The following is a 17,058-nucleotide window of genomic DNA, read 5'->3' as shown; positions in this document are numbered from 1 at the left end:
GGAAAAGGAGGAGGGGCTTTGGTCAACAAGGCTGGCTTCTCCTATGTCACTTCCAGACCCCCAAATCTATATGCCAGGGTTTGTGCAAGAGGCTGAAGGGGCCACAGACTCCCTCTCCCAGACCTAGTGCTGCACATACAAGTCCTATATTTTGACTCCCACCTGTCCCAGGACTAAAAACATTCCCAAGATCAGGAACAAGACAAGGATGCCCACTTACTTGCTTCTCCTCAACACTGTGCTATAAGTTCTAGCTAGAGCAATTAGACAAGAAAAAGAAATAATAAGAGGCGACTGGACACAGTGGCTCACGCCTGTAATCCCAGCACCTTGGGAGCCTGAGGTGGGCAGGCAGATCACTTGAGGTCAGGGGTTTGAGACCAGCCTGGGCAACATGGTGAAACCTCGTCTCTACTAAAAACAGAAGAATTGACCAGGCATGCTGGCACATGCCTGTAGCCCCAGCTACTCAAAGGCTGAGACAGGAGAATCGCTTGAACCTGGGAGGCAGAGGTTGCAGTGAGCTGAGATCATGCCTCTGCACTCCAGCCTTGGTGACAAAGTAAGACTCTGTCTCAAAAAAACCAACCAACCAACCAACCAACCAACCAACCAACAAACAAAAAACAAAACAAACAAAAAGAATAAGAGGCCGGGCGCGGTGGCTCAAGCCTGTAATCCCAGCACTTTGGGAGGCCGAGACGGGCGGATCACGAGGTCAGGAGATCGAGACCATCCTGGCTAACATGGTGAAACCCCGTCTCTACTAAAAATACAAAAAACTAGCCGGGCAAGGTGGCGGGCGCCTGTAGTCCCAGCTACTCCGGAGGCTGAGGCAGGAGAATGGCGTAAACCCGGGAGGCAGAGCTTGCAGTGAGCTGAGATCCCGCCACTGCACTCCAGCCCGGGCGACAGAGCGAGACTCCGTCTCAAAAAAAAAAAAAAAGAATAAGAGGCATCCAAATTGGAAAGATAGAAGTAAAACTATTTTGAATTCCTGATGCCATAATCTTATATATGGAAAATGCTAAACAATCTCCATCAAAGCCTGTTAGACCTAATAAATAAATTCAACAAAGTTGTAGAATACAAAATGACACACAGAAATGAACAATGTCAAAGAAAATTAAAAAACAATTCCTTTTATAGTAGCCTCTGAAAGAATAAATACCTAGGAATATATTTAACCAAAGAGGTGAAAGACCTGTGCACTTAAAACTACAAAATGTTGCTGAAAGAAATTAAAGTCCTAAATAAATGGAAAGACATTCCATGTTGATGGACTGGAAGATTTAATATTGTTAAGATGGCAACACTGCCCCAAACAACCTACAGATATAATGCGATCTTTATCAAAATCCCAGCAGCCTTATTTGCAGAAATGGAACAGCTGATCCTAAAATTCATATGGAATTACAGGAGACCCCAAAGAGCCAAAACAATTTTGAAAACAAAACAAAACCAAGTTGGAGGACTCACACTTCCCTATATCAAACCTTACTATAAAACTACCATAACCAAAAAAGTGTAGCACTGGCATAGGATAGATGAATAGATCAACAGACAGACAGATAGATAGAATATAATTGAGAGTCTAGAAATAAGCCATATATCTATGATCAATTAATTTTTGAGAAGAGTGCCAAGATTATCCAATGTGGAAATAATAGTCTTTAAAAAATGGTGCTGGGACAATTGAATAACAACATGTAAAAGAATGAAGCTGGACCCTATCTCACAGCAGATACAAAAACTCGATATGAATCAAAGATTTACAAATAAGAACTAAAACTATAAAAGTATAAGATGCTTGAGAAATGGTAGTTTAAAAAAAGAAATAAAATCACAAAATGATAAAACAGAAGAAAACTGGGGCAAACAAGGTCATCTTTATGACCTTAGATTTGGCAATGCTTTCTTAAATATGACACCAAAAGCACAAGCAACAAAAGAAAAAATAGATGAACTGGACTTAATCAAAATTAAAAACCTTAGTGTATCAAAGAGCACTATGAAGAGAGAAACAGACAACCCACCAAATGGGAGAAGACATTTGCATACCATGTATCTGACAAGGGACTTGTATCCAGAATATATAAAGAACTCCTACAACTCAACAATAAAACAAACAACACAATTCAAAAATGAGCAAAGGACTTGAATAGCCATTTCTCCAAAGAAGATATATGAATGGCCAATAAGCACATAAAAAGATGTTCAACATCACTATTCATTAGGAAATGCAAATCAAAACCACCATGAGGGCTGAGCGTGTTGGCTTATGCCTATAATCCCAGCAATTTGGGAGGCTGAGGCAGGCAGATCACTTGAGGCCAGGAGTTAGAGACCAGCCTAGCCGACATGGTAAAACCCCATCTCTACTGAAAATACAAAAAGTAGCTGGGTGTGGTGGCGTGCACCTGTAATCCCAGCTACTTGGGAGGCTCAGGTAGGAGAATCGCTTGAACCCAGGAGGCAGAGGTTGCAGTGAGCCGAGATCATGCCACTGCAGTCCAGCCTGGGTGACAGAGCGAGACTCTATCTCTCTCCTTTTTTTTTTTTTGATATAGAGTCTCATTCTGTCACCAGGCTGGAGTGCAGTGGTGTGATCTTGGCTCACTACAACCTCTGCCTCCTGGGTTCAAGTGATTCTCCTGCCTCAGCCTCCCAAATAGCTGGTACTATAGGTGCCCGCCACCACGTCCAGCTAATTTTTTGTATTTTTAGTAGAGATGGGGTTTCACCATGTTGGCCAGGATGGTCTTGATCTCTTGACCTCGTGATCCGCCCGCCTCGGCCTAAGACTCTGTCTCAAAAACAAACAAACAAAGCAAACAAACAAAAAACACAATGAGATAGCACCTCACACCCATTAAGGTGGCCAGTATTAAAAAAAAAAAAAAAAACCTGGAAAAAAGAATCAATGTTGGCTGGCATGTGGAGAAACTGGAACCCTACTGGTGGGAATATAAAATGGTGGGAATGTAAAACTGTTGAAAATAGTTTAGTAGGCCAGGTGTGGTGGCTCACACCTGTAATCTTAGCACTTTGGGAGGCCGAGGTGGCCGGATCACGAAGTAAGGAGTTCAAGACCAGCCTGGCCAGCATGGTGAAACCCCATCTCTACTAAAAAAATACAAAAACTAGCTGGACATGGTGGCACACACCTGTAGTCCCAGCTACTCAGGAGGATGAGGCAGGAGAATCGCCCGAACCTGGGAGGTGGAGGTTGCAGTGAGCTGAGATTGTGCCACTGCACTCCAGCCTGGGCAACAGAGTGAGACTCCATCTCAAAAAAAATAAAAAATAAAATAAAATAATAAAAAAAAAGAAAAGATAATAGTTTAGCAGGGCAGGCATGGTGGCTCACTCCTGTAATCCCAGCACTTTGGGAGGCTGAGGCGGGTGGATCACTTGAAGTCAGGAGTTCAATGCTAGCCTGGCCAAAATGGTGAAATACTGTCTCTATTAAAAAAATTCAAAAATTAGCCGTGTGTGGTGGCGCATGCCTGTAATCCCAGCTATTTGGGAGGCTGAGGCAGGAGAATTGCTTGAACCCAGGAGGCAGAGGCCACAGTGAGCTGAGATCGTGCCACTGTACTCTAGCCTGGGTGACAGTGAGACTCCATCTCAAAAAAAAAAAAAAAAGTTTATCACTTTCTCAAAAAGTTAAACATAGCATTACCATATGACCAGTAATTCCACTTCTGGGTATGCACACAAAATAACTGAAAACAGGGACTCGAACAGATAACTTGTACACCAAGCCTTCAGATGACTCCAGCCCTACCAGCTGCTGCCAAGTATTCACGGAAAAACCTGTACAACAATGTTTGTTGCAGTATTATTCACAATAGTCAAAAGGTGTAAACAACTCAAGCATCCATCAACAGATGAAAGAATAAAATGTGGTCTATCCATACAATAATAGAATATTATTCAGTCACAAAGAGGAATGAAGTACTGCTACATACCACAACATGGATGAACCTTGAAAAGATTATATTAAGTGAAACAAGCCAGACACAAAGGACCACATATCCTGTGATTCCATTTACATGGAAAGTACAGAAAAGGAAAATATATATAGACGGAAAGTGAATTAGTGGCGACCTACTGCTGGGGAACACGGGGGAAATGAGGAGTGACTGCTAATGGGCGCAGGTCCCTCCCTCCCTCCCTCCATCCCTTCCTCCCTCTCTCCTTCTTTCCTTTCCTTCATTTTCTTTTCTTTCTTCCCTTTCTCTTGCTTTTCCTTCCTTCCTCCCTCCCTCTCTTCCTCTTTTCCTCCCTCACTCCCTGCCTCTCTTCTCTTCCTCTCTTTTCCTTCCTTCCTCTCTTATCTTCCTCTCTCTCTTTTCTGTCCTTCCTCCCACTCTTCCTCCCTCCCTCTCTTCCTCTCTCTTTTCCTTCCTTCCTTCCTCCCTCCCTCTCTTCTCTCCCTCTCTCTCTTCCTTCCTTCCTCCCTCCCTCTCTTCTCTCCCTCTCTCTCGCTTCCTTCCTTCCTCCCTCTCTTTTCCTTCCATCCTTCTTTCCTTCCTCCCTCCCTCTCTTCTCTCCCTTTCTTTCTCTCCCTTCCCTCCTTCCTCCCTCCCTCTCACCCTCTCTTCTCTCCCTGTCTCTCTTTTCCTTCCTTCCTTCCTTCCTTCCTCCCTCCCTCCCTCCCTCTCTTCTCTCCCTCTTTCTTTCTTTCTCTCTTCCTTCCTGCTCTGTCACCCAGACTGGAGTGCACCGGCATGATCACAGCTTGTTGTAACCTGTAACTCTTGGGCTCTAGTGATCCTCCCACCTCAACCACCTGAGTAGCTGAGACTATAGGACCATTCCACCACACCTGGTTATTTTTTTTTATCGTTTTTCTTTTCTTTTCTTTCTTTCTTTCTTTTTTTTTTTTTTTTGAGACAGAGTCTCATTCTGTCACACAGGCTGGAGTGCAGTGGTGCGATCTAGGCTGACTGCAACCTCAGCCTCCCAGGCTCAACTGATTATCCTGCCTCAGCCTCCCAAGTAGCTGGGATTACAGGCATGCATCACCATGCCTGACTAATTTTTGTATTATTAGTAAAGACAGTGTTTTGCCATGTTGGCCAGGCTGGACTCAAACTCCTGACTCCAAGTGATCCGCCTGCCTCGGCCTCCTAAAGTGCTGGGATTGCAAGCATGAGCCACCATGCCCAGCCATGTTCGGCTAATTAAAAACTTTCTTTTCTAGAGAATGGAGTCTCACTATGTTGCCCAGGCTTGTCTCAAACTCTTGGCCTCAAGTAACCCTCCTGTCTCAACCTTCCAAAGCTTTGGCATCACAAGACACTGCACTCAGCTGGGACAGGTTTCTTTTTCTTTTCTTTTCTTTTTCTTTTTCTTTTTTCTTTTTTTGAGACAGAGTCTCACTCTGTCTCCCAGGCTGAAGTGCAGTGGCGAGATCTCAGCTCACTGCAACCTCCGCCTCCCAGGCTCAAGTGATTCTCCTGCCTCAGCTGCCCAAGTAGCTGGGATTACAGGTGTGCGCTACCAAGCCTGGCTAATTTTTATATTATTAGTAGAGAAAGAGTTTTGCCATGTCAGCCAGGCTGGTCTCAAACTCTTGACCCCAAGTGATCCATCTGCCTTGGCCTCCCAAAGTGCTGGGATTACAGGAATGAGCCACCGTGCCTGGCTGGTACAGGTTTCTTTTGAGGAGATGAAAGTGCTCTGGAATTAGGTAGTGGTGATGGTTGCACAACTCTGTGAATATACCAAGAACCTTTGAACTGTACACTTTAAGTGAGTGAATTATATGGTGTATGAATTATAGCTCAAGTAGCTGTCAAGTTACTTAAAAATCCCATGGGTCAAGGGGCCCTGAGGGGTTTGCTGAAGAATGTTCTGTTGCTTGGCCTGGTGCTGGCTACACAGTCATATTCACTTTTTGCAAGACCATCAGGATAGACACTTATGAATCATAAACTTTTCTGTATATATATAACACTTGAATAAAAAGTGAAAAAGAATTAGGAATGAAACTGGGAAAGAAAAGTCTGCAGGCTGCTCAGAGTACCCCACCTTCAGAACACCAGGCCGATGAGGGCCCTGTCACTCAGAGCCATCTCCCTGACAAACCTCTGGCACACCACTATGAGCTGACTTTTGCCAAGCAGCAGGGTCTCTGACAATGAGCAAGCGCTCCTCTCTCCCTCCAGGAAAGCCACAAGCCCCATCAGCCAAATAGTTAAAGCTGAAATAACCCCAGAGAGCAAAATCCCCCACCCAGTGGAGGGCCTGTGCAGGCCTCACCCAGAGGAGTTCACAGAAAGTAGAAGAAAGAGATGTCATTGTCCAGGCTGGTCCGCTTTGGGAAGAATCATCCTTGCTCCAGACTTGGGGTATGTGGAAGACATACCCCAAAGGGAACGACCATCATGTGATGAGGGATTAGAAGACACGTGGGGAGGCCTTCACTCAGCCTCAGGGGGGTCAGGGAAAGTAACCTGCAGGGGAGCTGGGAGGTGAGGAGGCACTCACTAGGCAGGGGTAGATAGGACAGATTTGCTGGGTAGGGAGGCAGGTGACAGAGCGAAAGGTGTGTGTCTGGAGGGAGCCCTGGAAGCATGTGGACTCAGTTGCCTGGGTGTAGGCTGCGAGGCAGGAAGTGGCAGGGAAGGGCCTGGGAGCTAGGCAGAAGCCAGATCACAAAAGTTTTTGTTTGTTTGTTTGTTTATTTTGAGACAGATGAGACAGAGTCTGGCTCTGTCACCCAGGCTGGAGTGCAATGGCACGATTTCGGCTCACTGCAACCTCTGCCTCCCAGGTTCAAGTGATTCTCCCACCTCAGCCTCTTGAATAGCTGGGATTACAGTCACGCGCCACCACACCCGGCTAATTTTTGTATTTTTAGTAGAGACGGGGTTTCACCATGTTGGCCAGGCTGGTCTCACACTACTGACCTCAAGTGATCTGCCCGCCTCCGCCTCCCAAAGTGCTGGGATTACAGGAGTGAGCAACCGTGCCTGGCCATAAAAGGAGCACAGTTTTGATGCTAAGGGAAGAAAAGGGTTTAAGCAGGAGAGGAGCACAATCGAATCTGGGTCCCAGGAAGAACGCCCTGGTACGTGTATGGAGAATGGAAGATCCCCTGACATGGGCAGCTGCCTGCAGGGGTGTTCTTTCCTGGGTTTAGGTAGGAGGTGAGGCCCCAGCTCTGGGAGCAGCAGGAGATGCCTCTGTGCTCAGCAGGTAGGCCAGGTACTTAGTGGCTTTATGAACATGAAATCTTGGTAGCTGAGGGCAAAGGGGAAAAGGGAGAGGCCAGGCTGCAGGTGAAAGTGGTCAGTGGGCCAGGCACAGTGGCTCAAGCCTGTAATCCCAGCACTTTGGGAGGCTGAGGCAGGCAGATCACCTGAGGTCAGGAGTTCGAGACTAGCTTGGCCAACATGGCAAAACCGTGTCTCTACTAAAAATAATTTAAAAAAAAAAACAGCCAGGCATGGTGGTGGGTGCCACTAATCCCAGCTACTTGGAAGGCTGAGGCAGGAGAATCACTTGAACCCAGGAGGCGGAGGTTGCAGTGAGCTGAGATTGTGCCATTGCACTCCAGCCTGGGTGACAAGAATGAAATTCCATCTCAAAAAAAAAAAAAAAAAAAAAGGGCCGGGCATGATGGCTCAGGCCTGTAATCCCGGCACTTTGGGAGGCCGAGGCGGGCAGATCATGAGGTCAGGAGATCGAGACCATCCTGGCTAATGCAGTGAAGCCTCGTCTCTACTAAAAATACAAAAAAAAATTAGCCGGGCGCGGTGGCCGGCGCCTGTAGTCCCAGCTACTCAGGAGGCTGAGGCAGGAGAATGGTGTGAATCCGGGAGGCGGAGCTTACAGTGAACTGAGATCGGGCCACTGCACTCCAGCCTGGGTGACAGAGCAAGACTCCGTCTCAGAAAAAAAAAGAAAGAAAGTGGTTAGTGAGCCCAGGTACACTCTACAGACTAGTGACTCAGCCTTTTCCTGCCTACCATGGTGGGACAGAGGCCCCATGCCCCTGAGCAGCCACCCACCCTGCCCATGGGCTGAGATCTGCTCCTTACCCTGTGTCCAGACCTGTCCTATGCTCAAACTGGGTAGAGGCCACAGGGTCCAGGCAAAAGGGAGCCACATATTTACCATCTGGGTTGCAGGGGCCCCAGCCCTGTTTACTGAGGACCCACCTGCTGCGAATTTCAGTTTATTTATTTATTTATGAGATAGGGTCTCACTCTGTCCCCCAGGCTGAAGTGCAATAGCATGATCATGGCTCACTGCAGCCTTGACCCCCCAGGCTCAAGCAATCCTTCTGACTCAGACTGTAGAGTAGCTGGGACTACAGGCGTGCACCCCACCACACCTGGCTAATTTTTTATTTTTTTGTTGAATGCCTTGGTCTCTCAAAATGCTGGGATTACAGGAGTAAGCCTTTGTGCTCAGCCTGGGAAACAGAGTTTCTAAATCAAGCTCCATTGTGGTGTCAGGTGAAGACCATGACCATTCTGCTTGAACAGCAAGCTGCCCTTTCCTGAGGATGTGGGGCATGGAGTTCACCTTCAGCTATCAGGGTCCAAGAGGGGCTCCCTCTCAGGGAGGTGGCAGAACATGCGGGCTCAGAGCATAGTTTCTGCAGTTCAAATGTCTGGGTGCAAACCTTCCTCTTTTTCTTTCTTTCTGTGTGGTCTCTGATAAGTTAACCTCTATATGTCATCATCTCCCCATCTGTAAGAGGAGGAGAAGCAATAGTACGGCTGGGTTGTTGAGAAAATTAGATGCGAGCACGTGTAGCTGACGTACTACAGGATGAGTTCAGGATGTGTGTGCTCAGCAACAGGGAACGTCATTCCAGGATGCCACGCCCTGGCTTTATCCCAGCAGGGAGATTGGCAGGGGAATCGCCCTGGCTCCAAAGGCAGATGTCTCCATGGCTTCCAAGTTCCCCTGAAGGATGGAGTGAAGAGCCAGGCCTGGAAAACCCTTCATTTCTGGTGCTCAGAGGCTCCCGGTACAGCCAAGAGGTGTGGGGAAGCGTGGTGAGGAGGGCCCAGGCAGCATGGCTCTCTGCTCAGCCTTTTTCTAGGCCTGGATCAGCCATTGATATCAGCACCTGGGCTACAGGGACAGGGCAGAGGAGTGCAGCCGGATTTCAGCTGTGTCTCTGAGCAGGATGCGGCTGGGGAGGAAGGCCCTTTTCATAGCTACAGGCACCATGCCCGCTTGGAAGACCCGCAGAGCATCAGACACCGGCACTCCTGGTGCATGCTGGGGCTGAGACTCAGATAGTGGCCTCAGCTGCTCAACTGTCATTATCGGGAGCCAATGCAGGCAGGGAGAGAGGGCTTCCTGGAAAAAGAGGCTACCAGGAGAGGCAAAGAGCATGAACGAGAGCCCCAAGCAGAGATTTCCAGACCCTGTCTCAATTTACAGCTTGCCTTTGCAACCGCCTATTCTACTCTGCACTTCAGAGCCCTGAGATATTGTGGGATCATGCTCCCTACTCCACAAGTGGCGAAAATGAGGCACAGAGTACTGGAGCCAACTCACCCCAGGTGACAGCCAAGTCTCCCAGGCCATGAGTGACTGTGGTAGTGCAGAGACAGAGAAGAAGCCACAGATTGCATTAAACTGCAGAAACCTGCATGTGCATCAGATCCCCCCAACCCCTACCTAACAGGGGCCAGGCATGGTGGGTGGCTGGTCTGGCAGGAATTGAGGGGAAGGGGAGGTCTGTTCCTGAAGGAGGGGCACTGGCCAGATGCCACATCTACACTCAGGGATCTGATGTGTCCTGCCTCTTCCCCTAGGGCCCTTCACCCAAGCCTCTCTCCCCAGAGCCCCACCAGGACCAAGCAAGGCAGGCTCTGCTCTGCTTGTTCTCCCAGCTCCCTGTCACAGGGGCATGGCCCTGTCTCCTGGCTAGGCCAGCAGCTTCTCCTGCTCATTAGCCTTGACATGGAATTTACTGCACAGCTGAATGAGGTAGGCAGCTTGAAGCACAGGCTGGGCTGGGGCCAGCTCACTGGAGGGAGGGGACAGCTAGGAGTGGCCCTTGCTGCCAAAGAGCCTGACCCCAGGGTAGAAATGTGTCTCCTGGACTTAGTGTATGGCTCAGGGGACTGAGGGCTATGCCCCCTGTGCTAGGCTCACTGAAGCTGCCACTCAGGATGTCAGTGCGCAGGCGTGCACGTGTGCACACACATGTGGCGTGTGTGTGGGTGCAGGAGCCAAGGCCCATGGATTCAGGGCTCTTCTGGGTGGAGCAGAAGGTATACGTGACCGGAGCCATCTCTAGAGAAGGCAAAGAATGGAACCAGGAGGACACTTACAAAGACATCCTCAAGATGACCTACTTGTGGTATACATGGGGAAACTGAGGGCCAGGGACTGGAAGCAACATGTTCGGGTCATACGGCTGGAGGGCCAGAGGTGGCTGGGGAGGCAGGAGGGATTCTGGTGGGACTCCTGGGCAATGCACAAGTCCACAGACTCCCCAGAGGATGCCACCTTCTCACTGGCTGCTGCCAACAGCTCATTAAAAACACGTTCTCCTAAATGTAAGGGCTCAAACTATAAAACTCTTAGGAGAAAACATAGGCATAAGTTCTATGACCTTGAATTAGGCAACGGTTTTGGAGCCATGACAACAAAAGCACAAGCAACAAAAGAAAAGATAGATACACTGGACCTCATCAAAATTAAGAGCTTTTATGCTTCAAAGGACACTAAAAAGAAAGTGAAAAAACAACCTACAGAATGGGAGAGAATTTTTATTAACAATATATCTTATAGTAACTTGTATCCAAAATATATAAAGAACTCCTCCAATGCAACAACAAAGAAACAACAACCCCATTCAAAAACTGGCAAAGGAGCTGGGCATGGTGTTGTACACCTGTAGACCCAGCTACTCCAGAGGTGAAGTTGGCAGGATGGCTGGAGCCCAGGCGTTCAAGGTCAGCCTAAGCGGCATAGCAAGACTCCATCTCTAAAACAATAATAAGAATAATAAAGGCAAAGAACTTGAACAGACATTTCTACAAAAAGATTATACAAATGGTCAATGAACAAATGAAAAGATGCTCAACATCATCTGTCATTAGGGAAATGCGAATCAAACCCATAATGAGACACCACTTCACACTCACTGGGGTGGTTAAAAAGACACACGGCAGCCAGTGTTGTTCAGGGTGTGGAGCAATGGAACCCTTGCGCATTGATGGTGGGAACGTGAAGTGGTGCAGCTGCTGTGGCAAACAGTTTGGCGGTTCCTCAGAAAGTTAAACATAGAGTTACCATATGACCCAGCAATTCCACTCGAGGTAAATATCCAAGAAGAGGAAAACATATGTCCACATAAAAACTTATACACGAATATTTATGGCAGCATTATTCACTGTAGCCAAAAAGTGGAAACAACCCAAATGTCCACCAACAGATGAACGGGTAAACAAACTGTGGCCTACCATGGAATGGAATATTATTCGGCCATAGAAAGTAATGGAGCACTGACACATGATACAACAGGGATGAAACCTGGAAATATTATGCTGAGTGAAAGAAGCCAGACACAAAAGGACACATACTGTATGATTCCATTTATATAAAATGCCCAGAATAGTGGAATCTATAGAGACAGAAAGCACATTATTGGTTGCCTGGGGCTGGGGTGAAAATAGTGATTTCCTTTTTGGGGTAATAGAAATGTTCTAAAATTGATTCTGGTGATGGCTGTACAATTCTGAATAGGCTAAAAATCACCGAACTGTGCACTTTAAATGGATGAGTCATGTGGTGTGTGACTTATATCTCAATAAAGCTGTTATAAAACAAAACGAACAGAAACCAATCCTGCCTCTTGCACTTACTAAGATCAAAAAAATCAAATATGGCAAGCAGGAAGGGGCCTCGCTGGCACTGTGAGAGAGAGATGGGTCACCTCTAAGCATCTCTCTGCCACGAATGTCCCTCCTAGTGTCCAAAAGCTCAGTTTTCTGCTTATGCAGGAAACCTCATGTTTGAGGCAGTGGCGACTTTAAGCCGACCATCTGTTTCCATGGTGACATGACGGGCTAGCCAAGGGCATCCGCGGTCAGCTTCCTGAACAGCAGGTGTGTGTGTGTGTGCGTGCATACACGTAGGCACACGGATGCACATGCATACACAGGCACAGGCCTCTCTAAGGCACAAAAATGTGCTATATCTCCATGGCCCAGAGCAACTAAGTCCCCTTCCAAAACAAAAAACAGACAAGACTCTGGGTGAGGCCACAGGTGAGGTCAGGGCAGGCATGTGCCATCTCTCCCTCTTTAAAAGAGCTCCTGGAATGTGGACCGGATTTTTCTTTTCTTTTCTTTTGAGACAAAGTTTCGCTTCTCTTGCCCAGGCTGGAGTGCAATGGCGCGATCTTGGCTCACCGCAACCTCTGCCTCCCGGGTTCAAGTGATTCCCCCCCTCAGCCTCCTGAGTAGCTGGGATTACAGGCATGAGCCACCACACCCGGCTAATGGGGTTTCACCATGTTGGTCAGGCTGGTTTCAAACTCCCAACCTCAGGTGATCTGCCCACCTCAGCCTCCCAAAGTGCTGGGATTACAGGTGTGAGCCACTGCACCCGGCCTATGCGGACCAGATTTGTAGTGAAAACAGCAAGCATTTCCTGGGTGCTCTAGGCTCCCACCTCTTCCAGTAGCATCATTTATTTGTGGCTATGTTAAGTGCTTTGCATGTAAGTTCTCCTTTGGTTACTGCAACATCCCCTTAGGAAAGGTGTATTAGTACTATTACCCCCAAGTCACAGATAAGATGATCAAGGCTATGAGAGGCTCAAACTTGTCCAAGGTCACACAGTTACTAAATGGCACAGCCAGGCTGTGAATTCAGACCTGTGTCATTCCAGAGCCTGCTCAGCCCATAGCACCAAGGTGCCTCAATGAAAAGACCTCAGCATAAGGTGGGTGCTCCGTAAATTCTTATTGAACAAATAAATGAACTCTAGTCCCAACCCTGACCAACTCCCTCTCCTGGACAAGTCGCTTCTCTCTGGTGTCAATTTCCAAACTATAAGTGAAGACAGGACTACCTATTGGCCCATGCCCTGGTGTAATGGGTGGAATGTCCCCACCAGGCCCTTGGAATGTGACCTTATTTGGAAATAGGATCTTTGCCGATGTAATTGGAGTGACGTGGCCACAAGCTAAGGAATGCTTGGAGCCACCAGAAGCTGGAAGAGACAAGGAAGGGTCTACCCGTAGAACCTTTGGAGGAAGTGCAGCCCTGCAGACACCTGCCTCTCCAGTTTCTGGCCTCCAGAACTGTGAAAGAATAAATGTCTATTCTTTCAAGCTATGCAGTTTGTGGTTCTTTGTTATGGTGGCACCAAGAAGTAAGATACTTGGGATGCTGGCAGACTCAGTGAGAAGGTGTGCAGGACAGGGGGTCCAGAGCTGCCTGCAGGAGTCTCTTTGGGCAGAGGCCTGGTGACCCACCTGCCAGCAGCTGAGGGTGGAGCCAGGACAGGGTCCAGGAGGGTCCCTTCCACCTTGGCCTTGCTGGGTGGCTGCGCAGAAGCCCCTGCCCACTCAGGCAGACTTCATGCCTTTCCCAGGACAGCAGGCTCACCCAGCAGCATCCTGTGCGGGCTCTGGGGAGGATACCTCCTGTCTCTTCCAGCTGCTGCTGGCTCCCGGTGCTCCTTGGCCCATGCTATATCTCTTCAATCTCTGCTTCATCTTTCCTGTGTCTCGGTCCTTTACTTTTCTTAGAGGGAAAATAGCCATTCATTCAGGGACCTCTCTAAATCCAGAATGATCTCATTTCAAGATCCTTAACAAATTACATCTTCGGAGACTCTATTTCAAAATAAGGTCACATTCTGAGATTACAGGTGGATGCAGATTCTGGGGGGCACACTGGTCACCAGTGGGGTGTGTGCCCACAATGGCCTCCTGTGAGTGAGCTTCAGCCTGCCTGCTGGAGAAACAAGCGCACTACCCTGATGGCCCCCCACCTGTCCCTCATCTCTCGGTGGGGCAGGTGGGGTCCTCACCACCTCCCACCCAGCCCTTGGCCACATACGTCTTCAGTCACCAGCACTTTCCCCAGTGTATGGCAACTCTTCATGATGACCCCAGCACCCCTGGCCTTGCTGCCCACAGGTGACCCTGGGCTATGTGTAGTTCTGAGTATTTGAGCACTGGAAGGCAGAGCTGTGAAAGGGAGAGCACTGGCTTCAGAGTCAGACAGGGTGGAGAGCATGTAACCTCCAATAGCTGGAACTTCAGAGAAGGGGTGGACTAGGAGACCTCAAAGTGCTCCACTAAAAGCAATGTGAAAAAGGCAGCCCACCACATCTCTGGGCAGACTGGTATCATTAGGGCAGCTATGTACCCTTGGGCAAGTTCCTTGACATCTCTGAGCCTCAAGCTGTCATCTGGGGATGGGGATGAGCGGGGATGAGTACCACCAACTGTGCAGGTTATCGTGAGGATTAAAGCAGGTTCTGATCACTTGCTGGACACTGATTCAGTGGGCTGTGGAGGGGTGTGAGGGCTGCAGTCAGTGGCAGAGCCGCTGGGACCCAGACGGGACCCCCTATACAGCACTTTGGTATTTTGTGAAATAGATGCTAGGTAAAGACTGGTCGAATGAAGAATGGATTCTAGTTCCAACTGTCAGCAGGAACTTCAAAGCTGGCATCACCAAGGGCAGCCAGTCCTCCCCAAGCTGACCTCTGGCTCCCCACCAGTGATGGCGTCTGAAGGGGGCAGGCCTCTCCTGGCACAGCTACTCAGTCATGCCACGTAGGAGCAAGCTCTTCTCGAGTCACTCTGATCTCTGCCACATGAGCAGCCACCCCCTTGTCCCTGCCGACCATTCCCCTAAACAGTGCTGCAGTGCTGTTTTCAGAGATGGTGGCAGTTGGACAGCAGAGACAGGCCTGGCTCCCCAGGGGCTGATGAAGGAGTTTGGGGGAAGATGCAAAGAAAAACCAAGACCTAGAAACCCCTGAAAGCAGCCACTCCCAGGGTCCTGGCCAGGCCACCTCTGGCCACTCCCTTGGCATCACACATTCGCTGAACACCTCGGACGGACGGCCCTCTCCCAGCCAGGCAGATGATTTTGTTTTCTCACCTTTAACACGGTGTATATTGAGTGCTGCTCCAGCAGGGTGCCAGGCACTTTGACACGCGAGCCCAGCCCATCTTTTCTACAACCTTCCAGTTGGGCAGCTCGCACAGAGGAAGGCCTATTCCTAGCTGCCACTGGCTGGCAAGCGGCACAAGTGGAAAATGATGAACTAAGGTCTTCTTATTATTCTTTCCACAAAAATGCAGCAGCCTTCTTGAAGGCCTGTCCATCTCAGGAGGCCAGTGCAGACTGTGCCCTTGAGCCTGTGCTGAAACGTATGTGAAATCTATCTTCCCGGAGAACAGGAAGCACTTTCTTTCATTCCCCTCTGCAACTCGGCCCTCGGCACAGGCAGGGCACAGGAAAGTCTGGTGACTTCAACTTACTTTTTAGCAGTGTTACTGAGGTATGACTGACATACAATAAGCTGTACACATGTAAAGGAGCAGCTGGTGATTCTGACGTATGTTCACACTTTTGAGTCCATCACCCTACGTTGACAAGAGCCCTAGGAACCGTGGGTTAGAAAAAGGCCAGAGCGGGGACAGACAGGCAGGTGGGGCTGAGAAGAATGAGTGCCCTCAGGACCCAAAGGGGCAAGGAAGCTGCCTGGAGGAGGGGCATCCACACCAGCCCTGCGGGAGGGGCAAAAGCTCTCAAGATGGAAATTGGGCTGAGACTAGGGGTCCTGGTGACAGGAAGGGCACAGGTCGTGCCTCCGGTCTCCAAGTCGGGGTGGCCTGAACCTCTCCCCTCCTGCCCACCTGCTCTGCCCTAAGGCCTGGGAGCCACAGCATAGGCTGGGGGTGAGAGGGGAGATCCCTCCCAATACTGCCTCCTCCCCAATCTAGATACTGGCACCTCCTGGTCCTCTCAGCCTGCCAGGGTGCCCTCACCTCTGAGATTGGCAGCAGCCTCCCTTGGCCTACTAGGGGTCCCAAAGAGGCCACCTAGGAGCCCAGAGATCTGAACTCCAACCCTGGCTGTGGGCCTCAATTTCCCCATATGTAAAATGGGAAACTATGCTCTCTGAGAGCCTAGCTTAAGTTACAGATAAAGAAACTGACCGGGCGTGGTGGCTCATGCCTATAATCCCAGCACTTTGGGAGACTGAGGTGGGCGGATCACCTGAGGTCAGGAGTTTGAGACCAGCCTGGCCAACACGGTGAAACCCCATCTCTACTAAAAATACAAAAATTAGACAGGCATGGAGGCGGGCGCCTGTAATTCTAGCTACTTGGAAGGCTGAGGCAGGAGAATTGCTTGAACCCAGGAGGCAAAGCTTGCAGTGAGCTGAGATTATACCACTGCACTTCAGCCTGGGGAACAGAGTGAGACTTTGTCTCAAAAAAAAAAAAAAGAAAAAGCAACCAACAGGAGCACTACCCCCTTGGGTCTAGTGGTGTGTGTGTGTGTGTGTGTGTGTGTGTATGTGTCTGAGTAGGTGCATGTATACATGTGCACATATGTGCACATGCTGTGTGCATGCACGTATCTGTGTAGGTGTGTGCATGTGTCTGCATATGTATTTGTGTACATACCTGTATGCATAGGTGGCTGTGCTTGCATGTACACATGTTGTGTGTGGACATACACGTGTGTGTGTGCACTAGAGCCATCGGTGAGGAAGGAAGGAGCAGCCCATGTACACCAAAGAGGATATGAGCCAGAAACTGGGAAAACAGACCCACAGACCTAAACCCTGCCAGGCGACACTCACTGTCCAGCAGTAAGCAGACAGACACCCACAAAGAGGTGGAAGGCACTAGGTGCCCAGGTGTGGGACTGACAGGAAACTGCGAGGATTCAGGGAAAGAAATCACTCATGCTGCCCGTGGAGATCAGACAAGCCTCTAAGAAGGACACAGCATGCGGGCTGGTCTGAAAGACGAGCAGAAGGACCCTTGAGATAACCTGGGGACTCTTCTGTTTCAAAACA

At 49.1% G+C, this 17,058-nt stretch overlaps 1 protein-coding gene across 1 annotated transcript in view; it reads right to left on the bottom strand.

Moving 5' to 3' along the window:
- PITPNM2 (phosphatidylinositol transfer protein, membrane-associated 2) overlaps window positions 1-17,058 on the bottom strand; it is a 94,067-nt gene that overhangs the window by 31,346 nt on the left and 45,663 nt on the right. The gene's annotated exons all lie outside the window — the stretch shown is intronic.

This window comes from Colobus angolensis, unplaced genomic scaffold (assembly GCF_000951035.1).
Source record: "Colobus angolensis palliatus isolate OR3802 unplaced genomic scaffold, Cang.pa_1.0 Scaffold28, whole genome shotgun sequence".
Classification (NCBI taxonomy): domain Eukaryota; kingdom Metazoa; phylum Chordata; class Mammalia; order Primates; family Cercopithecidae; genus Colobus; species Colobus angolensis.
This window is presented reverse-complemented; position numbering and strand designations above follow the sequence as displayed.